A 17,736-nucleotide genomic window follows, 5' to 3' on the forward strand; every position below is an offset into this window, starting at 1 on the left:
AGTGGCATCAGTAGGCACAACAACAGGGTTCTGTGTGGTATGCACCATAATGTCCCAAACTTTTGCCTCCTCAAAGATACTCTGCATTCTCTCCTTCCAAATGCTATAATTGGTATGCTCATCCAACCTATCCTCCACCCTCAATCCTAATGACATCCTGCTGTCCTAAAACTGAAAAATAGCACAGCTGTAGTAAAGATAAAACTGCTGTTTGTGGAAAATCAACTTGCTGGAATTTTCTGAGTGAAAAATCAGCAGGCTGTAATTTTCCTCCTTGCTGTCCCAAATTGCACTTCAGCACTCAAGCTCTGATACCATGTAGAAATTTCTCATTTCCCACCTCGGTTTTCAGTTTCACCTTATTTCTCCAAAATAGTTAAATGCCCTTTCTCATATCCATACATTCAACAACAGGAAAATAAATTTTGTTGAAAACACAAATTCTGGAAATATAACAGAATGCTGGAAAATGCAGAAATAAATATCAGCACATACAAACAACCATTCAACACATTTAAACACAGTGATTTTTGGTCAAGGTGACCCTGGAAAAACCCGCTACAACTCTTGGGGAAAACCAGTTCGAAAGCTCCTTCTTATTTCTGGAAAATGCTTTTACAGTAAGAGAAATATTCAGCAAAAAATCAGCAAGCAAACTTTTACAACTTATCTCGTTTTTCATGCCTCACAACCAATTGGAAAAACTTGCAAACAGAAAAAAAGAACACCAATAAATGCTGTATGGCCTCCTCAATTTCTGTGCCAAATTTCAGCGTTAAATGCTGTTGTATGCCCTGCCTAGAAAAGAGTGAAAGCTGCCATAAATGGTGCTGTACGGTTTCCTCGATTTTTGTGCAGAAAAAACAATAGTACAGTGTACGGATTTCTGCCTAGAAATGTGTGCCAAGGTACAACCACTTGTTGTACGACCTCCCTTGAAAAACGTGCCAACAAATTTTAGACTTTCTGCTCCTCGATTTCTGTGCTAACTTGCTGTACGACCTGCTTGGAATCTGAGCCAAAACTACTGTATGGCCTTCCTAGAAAAACGTGCCCGAAACCTGCCTTTCACTGTGTGCTAACTCAACTGTACGGACTTGCTGGAATGCTGCCTTGGAATGTGTGCCAAGCTGCTGCCTCCTTCTCCTCACTGTCCAGAAATCTCCCTTGCTCTCTTGCTCTCCTTCTCTCAATCTGCTCATGAAAGAATGAATGACCTTTTCCTCCTTTCCCTCCTTTAATCTAACCCTAAATGACTTTTGGGGAATCCCTAAATCCAATGGCTGAAATAGATTGAGATCTAGGGCTGAGATTAAATGCTCATTTAAATCTCACTTTCTATTTTTTTAATTCACCCCACATTAATAAAGACTCACTTAGCCATTTATTTCCAAAGTCACTTTTCCTTTCTAATTTTACATTGACTTTATTAAAGTCACTTTAAAATTAGACTTTAGTAACTTTATCACTTAAAGTCACTTTTAAATTAGATTTGACTTTATAAAAATTATAAAGTCACTTTAGGAGAAAAATTAAATTCTTTTGGACACTTTTCCCTAGGCCAAATATCAAAGCCTTAGGGAACCACCTGTCATTCGGTACCAAATTTCAACACAACACATGTTGATTTGATGAATGCATCATTGGTAGAGATAATATTACAAGTATTGATGATGAAATGAATACCATGCATACTATTAGGGGGATCTTGCGATTCTTAAATATTATTGTAGGAGCTATCAAAAAAGAGCCCTAGGAAACCCTTGATGAGTCATACATGGAAAATCTTGATAGATCATCTCTCGGGAGTAAATCCATTGAAGAAAATCATGAAATTGTGAAGATGTCTTCCACTTGATCATAAGGCAGCAATCTTTCTTGTCTAAAGCAAAAATAAGGGCTAGAGGAGTTTATGCAAGCAAGGGGAGTCGATTGATCATCTACCTCATCCATTTCCATGAAAGCATGCAAAGGCTCAGGGGGAGCAAGTTCTTTGAAGCAAGAGCACCATAACAATAGGAGCAACATATCTATGAAGAATTATCATTGATGAAAAATACGATGAAGAGAAGCAGCTTGATAGGGGGATTTCTTGGGCACCCCATTTTCCATTGATGTCAAAGGGGGAGAAATTGTTGAAAGGAAAAGAGTATTGCCATCAATGACAAAGGGGGAGACTATTGGTCAAGGTTTTCATTGATGTCAAAGGGGGAGAAATTTTTGAAATGAAAAGAGTATTGCCATCAAAGACAAAGGGGGAGACTATTGGTCAAGGTTTTCATTGATGTCAATATGGAATTCTTTGTGATGGAAAATATTCTTGTGATGCGTGATGTTGCCCTATCCTCATCCTAGAAGAAATTCCTATGCATATGTCACTTAAGTCAATATGAGGTCAATCCATTAATGGAGTCAACCCTAGGGAATTTTATAATGATGTTCTTTACCTTGTATGCCATAGCATAATATTATACATTGATGATTCCCTAGCCCTTATCCATATGATGACAAGCCCTCCTTGATTGATGCTTATAGTGCCCTAATATTTAATGAAATAAGTGTTGTACCTCCGAAGATACTTCTAGGTTAGGAATTATGTCAGAGCATCTAAAATATTTTGTTGTTTTCTAAAAATGTTTGGATGACCAATGTTATAAATTACTTCAAATAGGTGCTGAATCCTAATTAATCATGATAGAATAAAAGGGTTGGTTCTCCACCTCTTGACAAAAAGTTCGTTTTAAAAGAGATGTGTAAGGAAAAAATCAAAGAGTCTATGGTCTATAAAAAATCAGACAGATTATTTAATTAACCATATGGAAAAGATGCATGTAACCAATGTTTACAGCCCAACAAAAATATATTTAAATTGATGAAGAAGTGACAATTTAAAGATGTAGAGGAGTTATTTTAGACAAACAATCCAATAAACTAATCTCTGTAATATATTATAACTTCACAGGGGATTTTAGATAGGTTGATACTCAACCTTATCTTACCCATATTTCTTCATTCAAAACTAAATATATGCAGAAATTTACAATATGAAATGAAATAACAATGAATAACTCACAAGAACACAACTGCTTTGAGGCAAATTCAAAATCCTTTCATTAAAATCAGAAAACTTCAGATGAATACAATTATGCTTGATAGCTTATCCCAAGGGTTCAACCCTTTTTAATTTGATATATGAAGTATTTATACATTTTTCCTCAAAATATCTTGATTAAAATATCAAGAATTCTTTACAAAATATCTAAAAAACCCTTTTACAAAAATAGTACAAGAAAATAGGAAAATTAAACTGCTGAAGCTTTTTGGCACTGATTTCGAGGATTCTGATGATGACTTGAATTGAAAAGGCTGCTGCTTTGCTGTTGAAGGTTAATACCTGTTTACTCAAGAAGATGACATAATTTATCCCATATTTCTTCATATGGGATGGAAAAGTTGATTAAATTTCTATAAGTTTCATCCACTTCGGTATATTTCTGGAAAGTGGGCTTGACTATAAACAAATGTTTTATTTCATGTTTGATAAATAAGTCAAAATTCAAACCTTCCATGAAAGCCTTCCCTGTAATAGTTCCCTTTATGGTGGAAAATTTGGATTTATCTCTTGCTATGGAATATAAATTTTGTTGATAATCATCCAACTAAACTAATTTATCTCCCATCCCCTTTAAACCTGGAAGTCCTTTTTGATGCAGTATATTGAACTTTCTGTGGAATTTTTGAATGCTGGCCTGTAGGTTATGACATTTATTCTCTAACTGTAGCATTAAATTTCTTTTAGTAAGAACTCTTCTTACCTCAATAATTGTCTCAGTTCTATCTGCAATCTCATATTCTTCTAGTTCTTCTTTTGTCTTTGAATTTAAAATTCTTATTAAGGTAGTAGCTTCACCTGGTTTCTGTCCCAAATTTTCCTTTACATCTTCTATGACTTCTTTTGATTTCTGCACCAACTCTTCTTGCTCGAAAATAATTTCAATTGAAGGCCAAATTTCAATCATTGCTTCATTAATCTCTACCTAGATATTCTCCTTTGCTTGTGCAATTTTCTGTGCCATAGCAGATTCATTCTCTAGAAATTCAATCCTTTAAGTTAATCTGTGAGTTTTCTGAAGCTCTGACAAATACACATTATCAATTTTTAATTTTTGTTCTTGGAGATTATTAAGCCGAGCTTTCAGTTTTTCAATCTCCTGCCCTCTGATAGATAAATATTCCATAGCTATGATTACTCTGGTTAATGTATCTGTAGACTGTCTCCACTGTTGTAGTAGCTGTTGAAGTAGAAGCCCCTGTTGTTGATGTACCTGTGATTGGAACTACTGTTAGAGGAATAACTGCTAATTGAGTTGATTATTCTTTCTCTTTTAGCAGTTTTTCTATTTCAGTCTCCATTTCCTTAATCTGTCCATTTTGTTCAATGATGATTTTGAACATATCTTCTTTTTCCTTTTCCAGTTGACTAACTTCCTTTGTTTGTGGATCTTTAGTAGATGGAAGTTTGAGTTGCTTCTTTAATGCTGCAATATCAACATTTTTTCTTTTAATTATCTCCTCAACAACTTTTACATTACTGGGATCATATCCTAGTTTAATCACCAAATCCTCTAAAGACTTTATCTTGGTGTCTTTTTCCAAAGAAGATAATTTTTCTAATTTTAATTGAGACTGGATATTGTTAACTAAAAGTATGGAGTTTGGATGTTGCCATTGCTGAATTTGTCAGAGTAGAATACAACATTTCACCTGTTTGTTTATGCAAATCCATTTGATCAATAGGATGGATTTGATCAATGTTAAAAGAAAAAATGGACTTTTTGTAGTCATTTGCATTATTAGGAAAATAAACTTTAGCTTCAAGGAAATCTATTTGCATTTTTCCTTTCTCAGTATCAAAAGTAGAGAGAAGTCTGTGCTGTGATGATGTTGTTTGCTTCCAGAATTGAGAATAGGTTGTAGCTTTCAAGATTTCATTCTTCTTTTTGATTTCCTTATATCTTGCAAATATACTTGGTTCAACTTGATCATGGACTAATTCTCTTGATTGAGATGTTTCCAATGGCTCTTGAGAAGCTGAAGATGTTGGTGACCCTATAAATATTTCTTCATTTTGAGGGAAGGTAGTAGCATAAGGACTTGTTAAGACTATTGTATTCTGTGTATTTTCTTCCTGCAAAGACTCTTCTGCTGGATTAATTTTCTGCCTCTTTTTGTATATTTGGAATTCTTTCCCTTGAATTTCTGAGTCTAGAGGGGAAACACTTTCCCTTGGTCTTTTATCCTACTTTTCCTGTGGCAATGGAGTCTATGATGTTGTAGAAGAAAGTACATGTTCCTCTGCTTCTTGCAATGTATTTTCTTGCCATTCATCTTGATTCATATATTGCTCAATTTCAGGTCTAGGAGTGTGAGTATAAGGAGTAGTTTTTTGCTCTACTCTCAACTTTGAGACAATTCCTAAAGGATCATATGACCAAGTAAAACTGAGTTTAAATTTCATTTGTTTAAGGAGGAGATCTGCTTCCTTTGTTGCTGTCTTGGCATTACAAATGAAAGGTCCAACCTATGTTTTGATCTTAAACTGAGATTTCTTTTTGGCTGACACAAAGTGTAGCTCATCCATATTTATCATTTGCCTAATATACTCTAATGAAAAAATCCTTATGGGAACAAAATTAGGCAATTTATATGGAGGAAATTCACATCCATACACTCTGATCTCGGTGTAGTTTTGATACAGGTACCAGTCACCTGTCTTTGTCTGTTCACTGAGATGTAGAATTCTCTTAATCTCAGGTCCAATTCTAGGTTCAACATCACTATTAAGTAGGCAAGAAACTTTGTATATCCATATAATCACTGAATGTGAATTCATTGGTATTATTCCTTACCAAGGAAGTCCAATGAATCACAAACTATGCATTTCCCTGTTCATCTAGTTTCTGTAGTGGAAATTGAAATTTATCTGCTTGATGAAATAAGAACAAGTAAACTAAGACTGAAGCATGCTTGAAAACTCCTTCGGTAGAAAATTTAAGAAATTGTTCATGGATGACCTCTACCAAGAATTCACTATAATGAAAAATAACTGAAGGCTTTTCTCCTGCTGAGAACACTGATAGAAAACCTATAATTGCTTCATCAACCCATTGATCGGTTTGATAGCCAAACAAAAAAGAAACTATAGAAATAATTTGTTTTGCCATTTTTGGAAACATTGAGGATGGGTAAGTTGGGTTTGTTTTTGGCAATTGGAATTTTTCAGGTAGAAATCTCTCAAAAGTTTTGGCTCTGTGGGGAAAAGTCAGGTTTTTGTAGAGTTCCATGAGGGAGTCTATAGAGAAGGGGTGAAAAGAGGTTGATTTTGGATTTGGAGCATTTAACATATGGATTCAGGGGTAATTGTGAACATAATGTCATTATTTTGGGCAACAATAACTCTTTGACTGGGTATTTACCTGAAATGGCACCACGAGACAAATTCTGGGAAATGATGGTTTTGTGGAAAAATGAATTGAGGTAGGAAGGAGTCCCACAAACTCAATTTGTCACTGAGATCAAGTTTTTTTTTTTGAACCAATTGTGGAGTTCGTAAAGATCAAAATCATAATTGGTCTAAGAGGTTTTATAATGTTTATCTACTAAGGGCTAGTGATCTAGGTTAATTATAGGGGGAAGCATAGGGTTTTCCACTATGGATATAGATTTACCCTTTGAAGACATTTTGAAAAAAAATGTAACATAAGACTATAATTACCCGGGAGTTGGTTGGTTGAAAACTATTTGGCTTGATTCTTGGTTGCAGTAGTAGGCTCAGTCGCTCAACATCATAGAACAATAGAGAAAAGGATAGTTGAATGGGGTTTTCTTTTATTTTATGGGTGAGAGAATTTACTGTTGAAAAATGTCCATTAATGGAGCAGGTTCATTAATTTTGGCAATGATTATATTCTTGGAACTGATAATTAATAGTAATATAATAGTTGAAATAGGAACGTGACACTTGGCAAAGGAGGATTGGCGGTAATTCACATCCATACACTCTGATATCGGTGTAGTTTTGATACAGGTACCAATCACCTGTCTTTGTCTGTTCACTGAGATGTAGAATTCTCTTAATCTCAGGTGCAATTCTAGGTTCAACATCACTATTAAGTAGGCAAGAAAATTTGTATATCCATATAATCACTGAATGTGAATTCATTGGTATTATTCCTTGCCAAGGAGGTCCAATGAATCACAAACTATGCATTTCCCTGTTCATCTAGTTTCTGTAGTGGGAATTGAAATCTACCTGCTTGATGAAATAAGAACAAGTAAACTAAGACTGAAGCATGCTTGAAAACACCTTCGATAGAAAATCTAAGAAATTGTTCATAGATGAGCTCTACCAGGAATTCACTATAATGAAAAATAACTGAAGGCTTTTCTCCTGCTGAGAACACTGATAGAAAACCTATAATTGCTTCATCAACCCATTGATCGGTTTGATAGCCAAACAAACAAGAAACTATAGAAATAATTTGTTTTGTCATTTTTGGAAACATTGAGGATGGGTAAGGTGGGTTTGTTTTTGGCAATTGGACATTTTCAGGTAGAAATGTCTCAAAATTTTTGGCTCTGTGGGGAAAAGTCAGGTTTTTGTAGAGTTCCATGAGGGAGTCTATAGAGAAGGGGTGAAAAGAGGTTGATTTTGGATTTGGAGCATTTGACATATGGATTCAGGGGTAATTGTGAACAGGATGTCATTATTTTGGGCAACAATAACTCTTTGACTGGGTATGTACCTGAAATGGCACCACGAGACAAATTCTGGGAAATGATGGTTTTGTGGAAAAATGAATTGAGGTAGGAAGGAGTCCCACAAACTCAATTTGTCACTGAGATCAAGTTTTTTTTTTGAACCAATTGTGGAGTTCGTAAAGATCAAAATCATAATTGGTCTAAGAGGTTTTATAATGTTTATCTACTAAGGGCTAGTGATCTAGGTTAATTATAGGGGGAAGCATAGGGTTTTCCACTATGGATATAGATTTACCCTTTGAAGACATTTTGAAAATAAATGTAACATAAGACTATAATTACCTGGGAGTTGGTTGGTTGAAAACTATTTGGCTTGATTCTTGGTTGCAGTAGTAGGCTCAGTCGCTCAACATCATAGAACAATAGAGAAAAGGATAGTTGAATGGGGTTTTCTTTTATTTTATGGGCGAGAGAATTTACTGTTGAAAAATGTCCATTAATGGAGCGGGTTCATTAATTTTGGCAATGATTATATTCTTGGAACAGATAATTAACAGTAATATAATAGTTGAAATAGGAACGTGACACTTGGCAAAGGAGGATTGGATTGGCAAGAACGAGATTGATAGTTATTATTTAGGCAGAATGAGGGAATGCAAATTTTGGAGGGGGGGTGATCAGTGAATGGTTTAGGCAGGGGGGGGGCGGTCTGAAATCGATGAGGGAGTGACACGTACACAAAGCAGGATGGGGAGAATATGCTTTTCAGACCCCCCTTTTGATTAACTGTCAGAGGGGCAAAGGGGGTCTGAAGTCGCTGAGGGCCATCCATCTTGGTGCTTTATTGTAGCGTGATTGATATCACATACGAAAAACAAGTCATATCAACCAAGACTTTATTAACAATTAACTAATTGCGATTAAATTTATGATTTAAACTAATTGAATTGAATTTGTTAATATCTAATGCGACATTTGAGCTAGCTTGCACATTTTGATTTTTCTAAGGGTTTTCATCACTCTCATTTTTTATTTTTTTTCTTTTGAATACATATCTATTTTTTCTTTAAAGACCCTTTTCATTTTTTTCTTTTCTTTCTCTTTATATATATATTATTTATTTATTTATTTATTATTATTATTATTATGATTTATTTATTTATTTTTTTCCAGTTTTTGACAATAAAAGTAAAATGCAGAATAATTTTACAACAATAAGGATGCCTATCCTAATGGAGAACTCAAGTGAAGAAGCCCTAAACTCTGTCCTTGACATAAAATCCTAAAGGCTGCCTAAATGAAATAATGATGACAGTTTCACAAATTTTATTTTATTGATGATCAAATGACCTTATCTAAGGGTGCAATTGGAATAGGAGTGTAGAGGAGGTTGAGCTCTTTCCAAAGAGCTATTACACACCTTCTAACTCATAGGCTGTGAAAAAAGTATTTTACAAGTTGAAAATATAATGATTTTTGATGCTAGCTGACATAAAGCCTACATATACAAGTCAAATGGCTCTTAATTACAAGTCATAACATGTATATATAGAAGGATGAATTCGTCATTATAGCCAACCATTTTCAGTGAAGATCACAGGAATTCAGAGTGAGAAGATAGAGACAATAAGCAGAGCGAGGAGGATTTTGGAGAAATATTTGCTTGGGTTAGAATCTGAATTGATCACCTATACAACTCAGAATTTTAGCTGTCTCAAACTTGTGTTAAGAAGTGAGCTCGGTTCATATGAGGATAGAAGTATAACCTACCACAAAACTCGTGATATTCACCTCAGACTTGTTTGGTTTAAGTTTCAAGATTGCAGCCTCAGACCAAGCTACAAAACTTCGAACCTGTTCTTATTGCAGCCTCAGACCAAGCTACAAGACTTCAAACCTTTTCTTAGTGCAACCTCAGACCATACTACATGAATTTAGACCGTCCTTATGATCTGAAACTTAGAATGTCTTGTGGAAGGAGGATAGAAAGACCTTGCAACAATTCATACCTTTTGAACTGGGAGCACTATTATCTTGGACAATAGCTGGGAGTTGTGTTTATACACCTCAGATATGCATGTTATCTCGGATCTGTGGAGTATACTATTGAAGAATATAGGGGAAATGTAGTATTAATGTGATTCTTCTTGACTTGATAAATATTTGTGAGGTGTTTTAACTTTTCTTCTTAACATAGTCTTCGTTTATTATTATTAGAGTGTGTCTTCGTTAGTTCATCAAATAGATACCAAAACAAAGAGACAAGAACACAAGATGTTTTACTTTTTTCCAGGGCAAAAACCTCTCCCTCTTAGAGAGGAAAACCCACACAAAATTCTTCTTATAGAGATTCCAATTGACGAATACCAAGACCATGACCCTTGACATGATATGCCACTCCAAGACTAAGACACCAATCCTCTTCTTTGTCACTGCTGAGATCATCATCATCGTTGTACCATAACTGCTCCTTCATCTAGATCATTGTTGCACCATGAATGCTCCTTAATCTAGATCACTGCTGCACCATGACTGCACCTTACCAAAGATATTCATCACTGTTGCACTGAGATCATTGCTATACCATTGATATCTTCATTGAGACACCACCAAGACCATAATTGCATCTATGCTGGGATCATGACAATATCTAGGATGTAAGCTGAGATATAGTGTATCACTGTGATCACAAAGATCCGAGATATAGTGTATCACTGTGTGATCACAAAGATCTGAGATCTTTCTTATCACATGTATGCATGAGAGTATGACTGCGTTGTATGCCGAGACAGTGAGTGAAGAGATCGAGTCATTATCTCTGCAATACCCTTTCGAAAACACAGAGACTCTTACCCATCTGAGAACCTGAACTATTGAGCTTGTCTGAAGTGACTGTCCCACTGTACTTGACCAAGATTCTTGTACTCTTGTACCCATCTGAAGTTTTGTGCCTCTGTCATCATCCGAAGTTACAGAGAGATCTAAGTTTCTGTGATTCCTGTGGTGACTTTAGATGCTTATTTATAGTAGTTAGTCTCCCATATTTAGCTGACATGTCCATGCAAACTGATGTGTTTCTTTATTGAGACGACATGATATTTATGTATACTTTTAGGCCGACATGATTGTCTTCTACCTCACTTTGCTTGCAAACTTCTTTGTGCTTGTCTTGGAGGATTGTGCTTGGTCTTGGAGGGTTGTTCTAGGCTTGTATACATTTTACATAGGCTCATGAAGAGCTCCTTATTCATGAATTTGAATATTTGACCTTAAATATAAATCCTAAGGATCTCAATGGGAGCCATCTATAAAATAAACCTCTTTCTCATGAAACCCATGCAACAAGGAATAATAAATTTATTTTCTTGCTTTACAAAAATCATAATTACAATGTCATGAAAAACGAACCTAGTTACATTTTCTTCAACACTCCCTCTTAACTAGGGAGGTATTCATGATGGTACTTGATCATTCTCAATCTGAATAATTTCTCATAAGAAGAATCAGATTGGTAACCCATCTGTATAACATCATAATAACCAACATTGTTTCCATAGCAAGTCCTTGACTGACACCTCTATCCCTCATCAGATCAGAGCACAATGTTGGCGAGACCAATGATTTATAGATACCTTTATCATTGTCTCTGAAGGTCGATACCCACCCGAGTGTTCACTGAGTATGACCTTCTATGACTATTCTTATCTTGGGTTCCCAAACCTCAAATAATATCAGTCCTCTTTCCTACTTTTATCTTGGATGCCCTACACATCCTCATAGAGAATCAGATGCCAGATGATTACCAAACCCTCCATTATTTATTCCAAAGTGAAGACAAGAATATTGTGTCTATAATGTGTCTACATTTCCATTCATGGCCTTCACCTAGACTTATAATTGTTAGTCCTGGTTTAGTGCTTGACATGTGAAATAGAAAAACACAACTGTCACTCCTTTTTAATCAGGGGTGATTTAATACAAGCTCCCCCTTGATTAGGGACTTTTCAAAGCTGCCCTCTTAGCTAGGGACTCTTCTATATATCAACAACTTATTCTTCGTGGGTCCTTCAACTGCTTGATAAAATTCTCTCCTTGATGTCATGAAAGTCAGTTGAGATTCTTTCTTGTAGGGCAACAATCATCGATCACTTTCCTCCTTAGTTCCTTATATTATTCATTTCTTCATGTAAAGTGGCCTTCTTCATATTTGGAACCTTGGTCATATGACTACTTCTTTCTCATCATGCTTCTTCCATTCATCACATGAATTCTAGTTGTACTTGTAGGTAGCCCTGCATGAACTTATCCAGATATTATTCCAGAAATAAAATGTATAATTAAATCAAATCGTAACTTATTAGGTGGCTCTTCATCATGCCATATTTCTGTAGGTATCAACATCCTGCATTCATGTTGACACATCTCCCAAAGATATCCATTGTCAAGGGTCTACATTTTTTTCATCAGAGTCTTCATATATTTCTAGGAGATTTTCTAGTCAAGTGTTATTGATCTTTTGGATGATGATTTTGTTCATCAGGGTTGCATATCTCACGATCTCTTCCTTTCTTACACATTCCATTCCTAAATGCCTTTTAATCAAAGTTTCTTAGTTGTGATCAACCACCTCATACTTCATATGAGGACATATTATGTTGATTTCATCTAGTGTGTCTTATGCCTTCTCGCATCCTTTCAGAGAAGGAGATCCTTTTTCTCTTGATAATGTTTCTTAAGATAGAAGTGAAAATCCATGTTACATGCAACCATATGACATGACATTATAATTTTAAACACAAGAATACATACCTTACTTTACCTTTATGTCATTGAGGCTTCTTATAACAACTTCCTTGATTGAAGAGATCTTCAATCCATTGATCTACTTGATGTCATCACGTCATCATCTCATGGATTCCATAAGTTGGAGTTCCTGTTGAAACACTTGCTTCCTCTCTAGATTAGTGAGCCCTACAATGAGGATTCCATAGAGAATTTTGAGGATCTTGTATATCCCCAACTGGCAGATGTTTCCTTTTTGACTTTATGTATGATGAGCCTTTTCCTAGATGACTCTTTCCTTCAATGTCCACTGAGTTTCCCAAGAGCTATATCCTTCATGTTTTGTCTGTCATAGATTTTTTCCTTCATGATTTCCATGGAGATGTCACGATCTCTTGTTTCTGATGCTTCTATGATGTTACAATGCATCTTATCATCATTGTCATATCTTATAACAAAAGCTTATGATAGGACCCTCTTGTGTGGGATACTATCCCAATCATAGAGATTTGTTACTCCCTCTTTCCTTGGCCCTTTTTCTTCAGCTTCCTTCATCTATTCGGTGATATGAGCTTCCATCATTTTAGCTATACCTATTCTTCCTTGATTGAGGACCAAACTTCCCTTTCCTTTCTACACATGATTTAGTTCTTTACCCATTCAATATTTTTGTCATCAACTTGTCTTTCTCTATTTATCATAGAGACCATAAGTTGTCGAATGAGGTAACCTTCTTATCCCATGGATATTTGTTACCTTGATTATCTATTATGGTTATCTTCCTTTGTAGATGGAAGATATACTACATTATTTGATACCCTTTACTTTCATGTAGATCAGATTTCATTTTTAGAGAATGAGTTTATCATCTACATCACTTTGAAGTCTCCAATTTTTCTATGTGAGGGATATTTCATAAATGTCCCTTATAAATTCAAAGGAGACCTTTTGATGACTTCAGATACTTAGAGGACTATGTATATCCTCCTTCTTCATGCAAGGAATCTTGATGACCCATCCAACCTATAGATGTGCTTGCAATCATGAAATCATTTAACCACACTTGATTATAGAACGAAAAGATACTTGTCATGTGAAGATGAAATATTCACCTAGATCATGTTGATGAAGAAGATGTGTGAGGGCTTCTTCTTGGATGATATTGTTTTAAGTGAGAAAGAATTTCAATAGAAAAGGTTGCTTCCTTTTGATGAGGATGATTTTGTGCTTCCACAGATGGTCTTCTTCTAGGGCAAGTAGATGATCCTTGCTTGATTTCATAACCTTGGAGATGAAAATGCCTTCTTTTGTAGTGTAGATCAAGATTGCTTCCATAGTGTCAACCTGTTCCAAGGTGAGGTCTTGCTTTGTAGACAAATTTTATGAGGGTCTTAGTGGCCTTTTGATGTTGACTTGTGAGCATAAAATCTCTTGCTGTTGTAGACTATCTTCTAGATTGCATAGACAAAAATCCTTTTCTATTTTAGACTGCTGTTGTAGATTGATTTTTCAATTCCTTCTGTTAGAAAATTATATTTTACAGAGCAATGGAACACATAAAATATTGTAGAAATATAAACATAGAAAACACATAAAACAAGAGAGACACAAATATACATGGTTCACCCAGTTTGGGCTATGTCCATGGAGAAACAACAGAGATACAACCTACAACAGATCCGCTGTAATTACCTCTTCACTCTTAATCTCCTCTCTCTTCCTCACTCAAAATACAGATCTACATAGACGCAATAAAATTCCATGATATATAGCGAGGGATTGATTTATAGGGAAAAAAACCCTAAATTAAACATAACTTCTACCGTCAGATCTCCGCCTAATGAACGACCCAGATTGACTACGAAATTACAACATTTTACAAGGAAATCTAGGTCCTTTGACTTCAACACCTTAGCTCTGATACCATGTTGAAGAATCTAGGGCCAATGTAGTATTAATGTGATTCTTCTTGACTTGATAACTATTTGTGAGGTGTTTTAAATTTTCATCTTAACATAGTCTTCATTTATTATTATTAGTGTGTCTTTGTTAGTTCATAAAATAGATACCAAAACAAAGAGACAAGAACACAATATGTTTGGCTTTCTGCCAATTGACGAATACCAAGACCATGACCCTTGACATGCTATGCCACTCCAAGACGAAGACACCAATCCTCTTCTTTGTCACTGCTGAGATCATCATCATCATAGCTGTACCATAACTGCTCCTTCATCTAGATCACTGCTACACCATGACTGCTCCTTAATCTAGATCACTGCTGCACCATGACTACACCTTACCAAAGATCTTCATCACTGCTGCACTGAGATCATTGCTATACCACTGATATCTTCATTGAGACACCACCGAGACCATAATTGCATCTATGCTAAGATCATGGTAGTATCTAGGATGTAAGCTGAGATACAGTGTATCACTGTGACCACAGAGATCCGATATATAGTGTATCAGTGTGTGATCACAAAGATTCAAGATCTTTCTTATCACATGTATGCATGAGAGTATGACTGCGTTGTATGCCGAGACAGTGAGTGAAGAGTTCAAGTCATTATATCTGCAATACCCTTTTGAAAACATAGAGACTCTTACCCATACAAGAACCTAAGCTATTGAGCTTGTCTGAAGTGACTGTCCCACTGTACTTGACCGAGATTCTTGTACTCTTGTACCCATCCGAAGTTACAGAGAGATCCGAGTTTTTGTGATTCCTGTGGTGACTTTAATCGCCTATTTCTAATAGTTAGTCTCCCATATTTAGCCGATATGTCCATGTGAACTGATGTGTTTCTTTATTGAGACGACATGATATTTATGTAGACTTTTAGGCTAACATGACTGTCTTCTACCTCACTTTTCTTGCAGACTTATTTGTGCTTGTCTTGGAGGATTGTGCTTGGTCTTGGAGGGTTGTTCTATGCTTGTATACATTTTACATAGGCTCATGAAGAGATCCTTATTCATGACTTTGACTCTTTGACCTTAAATATAAATCTTAAGGCTCTCAATGGGAGCCATCTATAAAATAAACCTCTTGCTCATGAAACCCATGGAACAAGGAATACTAAATTTATTTTCTTGCTTTAAAAATTCATAATTACAATGTCATGAAAATATAACCTAGTTACATTTTCTTCAATAGATACTTGTAGTGCAATCTTGTGACCTTTTAGTTGGAGCATGGATAGGACTGTGGAGGATTAGAAATATTACTGTGGAAGAATTAAAGAGTAGACCTATGTGTTGGCTCATGGGGTCTTGACCCAGGTTCAGAGTTAGCTGCACCAACCAACAAAACCCTACACTACTGGCCCTTTAGGAAACAACCTTCGTAGCGCAAGCTACAATCTCACCTGAGGTAGTATGGGGGGATGCAAGAACCAAGTTTTTGCATCCAGAGTGTTGGGATGGGGTCCCCTAGGTCAATTTTGGGGTTAAGATAACCCAAATTTTGATAGAGTTTTTGTAAATAATGTAAAGTCTCCATGATTTGTGGATGTGGAGCGCGTAGATGAATAGGAGTCAAAGGGGTTTAGCCCCTTGTTTTATGTAAAGTTTGAGTCAGTTTTGAGATTCATCCATGGTCCATAGACCATGGGATTATATGAAAAAGGCTATAAATAGGTGTGTCTTAGAAGAGTTTAAGGCATGTTTTTTGATAAGAAGAAGTGGGTAAGATAGAGGAGGAAAAGCTCTACAGATAAGTGTACAGAGGCCTAGGTAGAGTCCGCAGCTGAGTACGCAGACCCCTACAACTATGTGCATAGGGTAGTTTTGAGTCTATAACCTTGAATTGAAGATCAATAAAGACAATTTCTGAAGAATTCTTGCGTATTTCTGTTTATTATTGTTAACGTTATATGCTGTCGATGAATGACGTGTTTTAACGAATATTGGTTGAATGTTGTGTGATTATCTTGAATAAGTGTTAATGATGTACGCAATGCACGTTTAAGTACTTTCGCAAAGACTCTGATACATTTTCTGATGTTTACTAATAACTTAAGTAAATCTGTGTGAACACTAATTTAGAACTGCTCTCTGATGCATGTAGGTAGACAAATGGAGTGTTAAGGGCCCGCAAAGACTGATCATAGACCTTCGCAAAGGTCTGAAGGCTGTTTGACAGAGTTGCAACAATGTGCTCTAAGAGTTTATCGATCTGCATGAAGGCAAATCTGAGGTGCTAGAAGACATCACACTAGTCTTTGGATGCAAAAACTTGGTTCTTGCATCCCCCGATACTGCTTCAGGTGGGCTGTAGCCTACGCTACGAGAGTTGTTGCCGAATGGGCCAGTAGTGTAGGGTTTTTTTGGTTGGTAAAACTAACTCTGAACCTGGGTCAAGACCCCCTAAGCCAACAAATGGTTCTGTTGCCGGGACTGGGATCCATTTGAAAGAGATGTGTGATGTCGCATCATTGGAATCCTACCAAGAAAGAAATTGAAAAGTAGTTGGATCGGAAGATTCACGAGTTCACGGCGCAAGAAAACAAGAATCCACACCTATCAAAGGAAGAGTGGTTGAACAAGTATCTGTATATGGAGATACACGAGATCTTCTTCTACACTTTTCCCATTGAACTGCATGAGTGGTTAGCTAAATTAATAGACAATCTAGGAAGGTGGAAGCTTGATAGTCCTATAATGCAGACTCCAGAATTAGTTCGATGATTATAACCTTATGAAAACAAGATCGTGCGAGATGTTGACCATTGGCTCGATCAGATTATGGGAGGATTTGTTACAAAATTTGCAGTTGATACTTCGGTAAGCTATAGCAAAGCGAGCAATGATTTTTCAAAGGATCGTGAGGTAAGTATTTAAGATCATTGAATACTTGGATTAAAAAGTTGTTATGTGAAAAATGGGTGATGCCATTACCTTGATGTTCAGAGCTACGCGAAGTAGATGACTCTTTAGAAATCGTGAAGGATCAAGACCAGAGTATAGTCCATTGATTGGACCTCCTTTAAGTGATGATGAAGGGGCAGAATGGATCCCGCTGTGAAGCGTTGTTCAACTAATCACTCAGGGGATTCCTTGAGTAAATCATCAATCCCATCCACCTCTACCTCCACTTCCACCGCATACACATTTGCCCACACCTCCACCTCCACCACCACCACTCAACATGGTGAACGTGATGAAGCTGCCAATCTTCAAGGGCAC

This window comes from Pinus tabuliformis, chromosome X, assembly GCF_031772625.1.
Source record: "Pinus tabuliformis cultivar Carrire ecotype Pingquan chromosome X, CPIR1, whole genome shotgun sequence".
In the NCBI taxonomy this organism is placed as follows: domain Eukaryota; kingdom Viridiplantae; phylum Streptophyta; class Pinopsida; order Pinales; family Pinaceae; genus Pinus; species Pinus tabuliformis.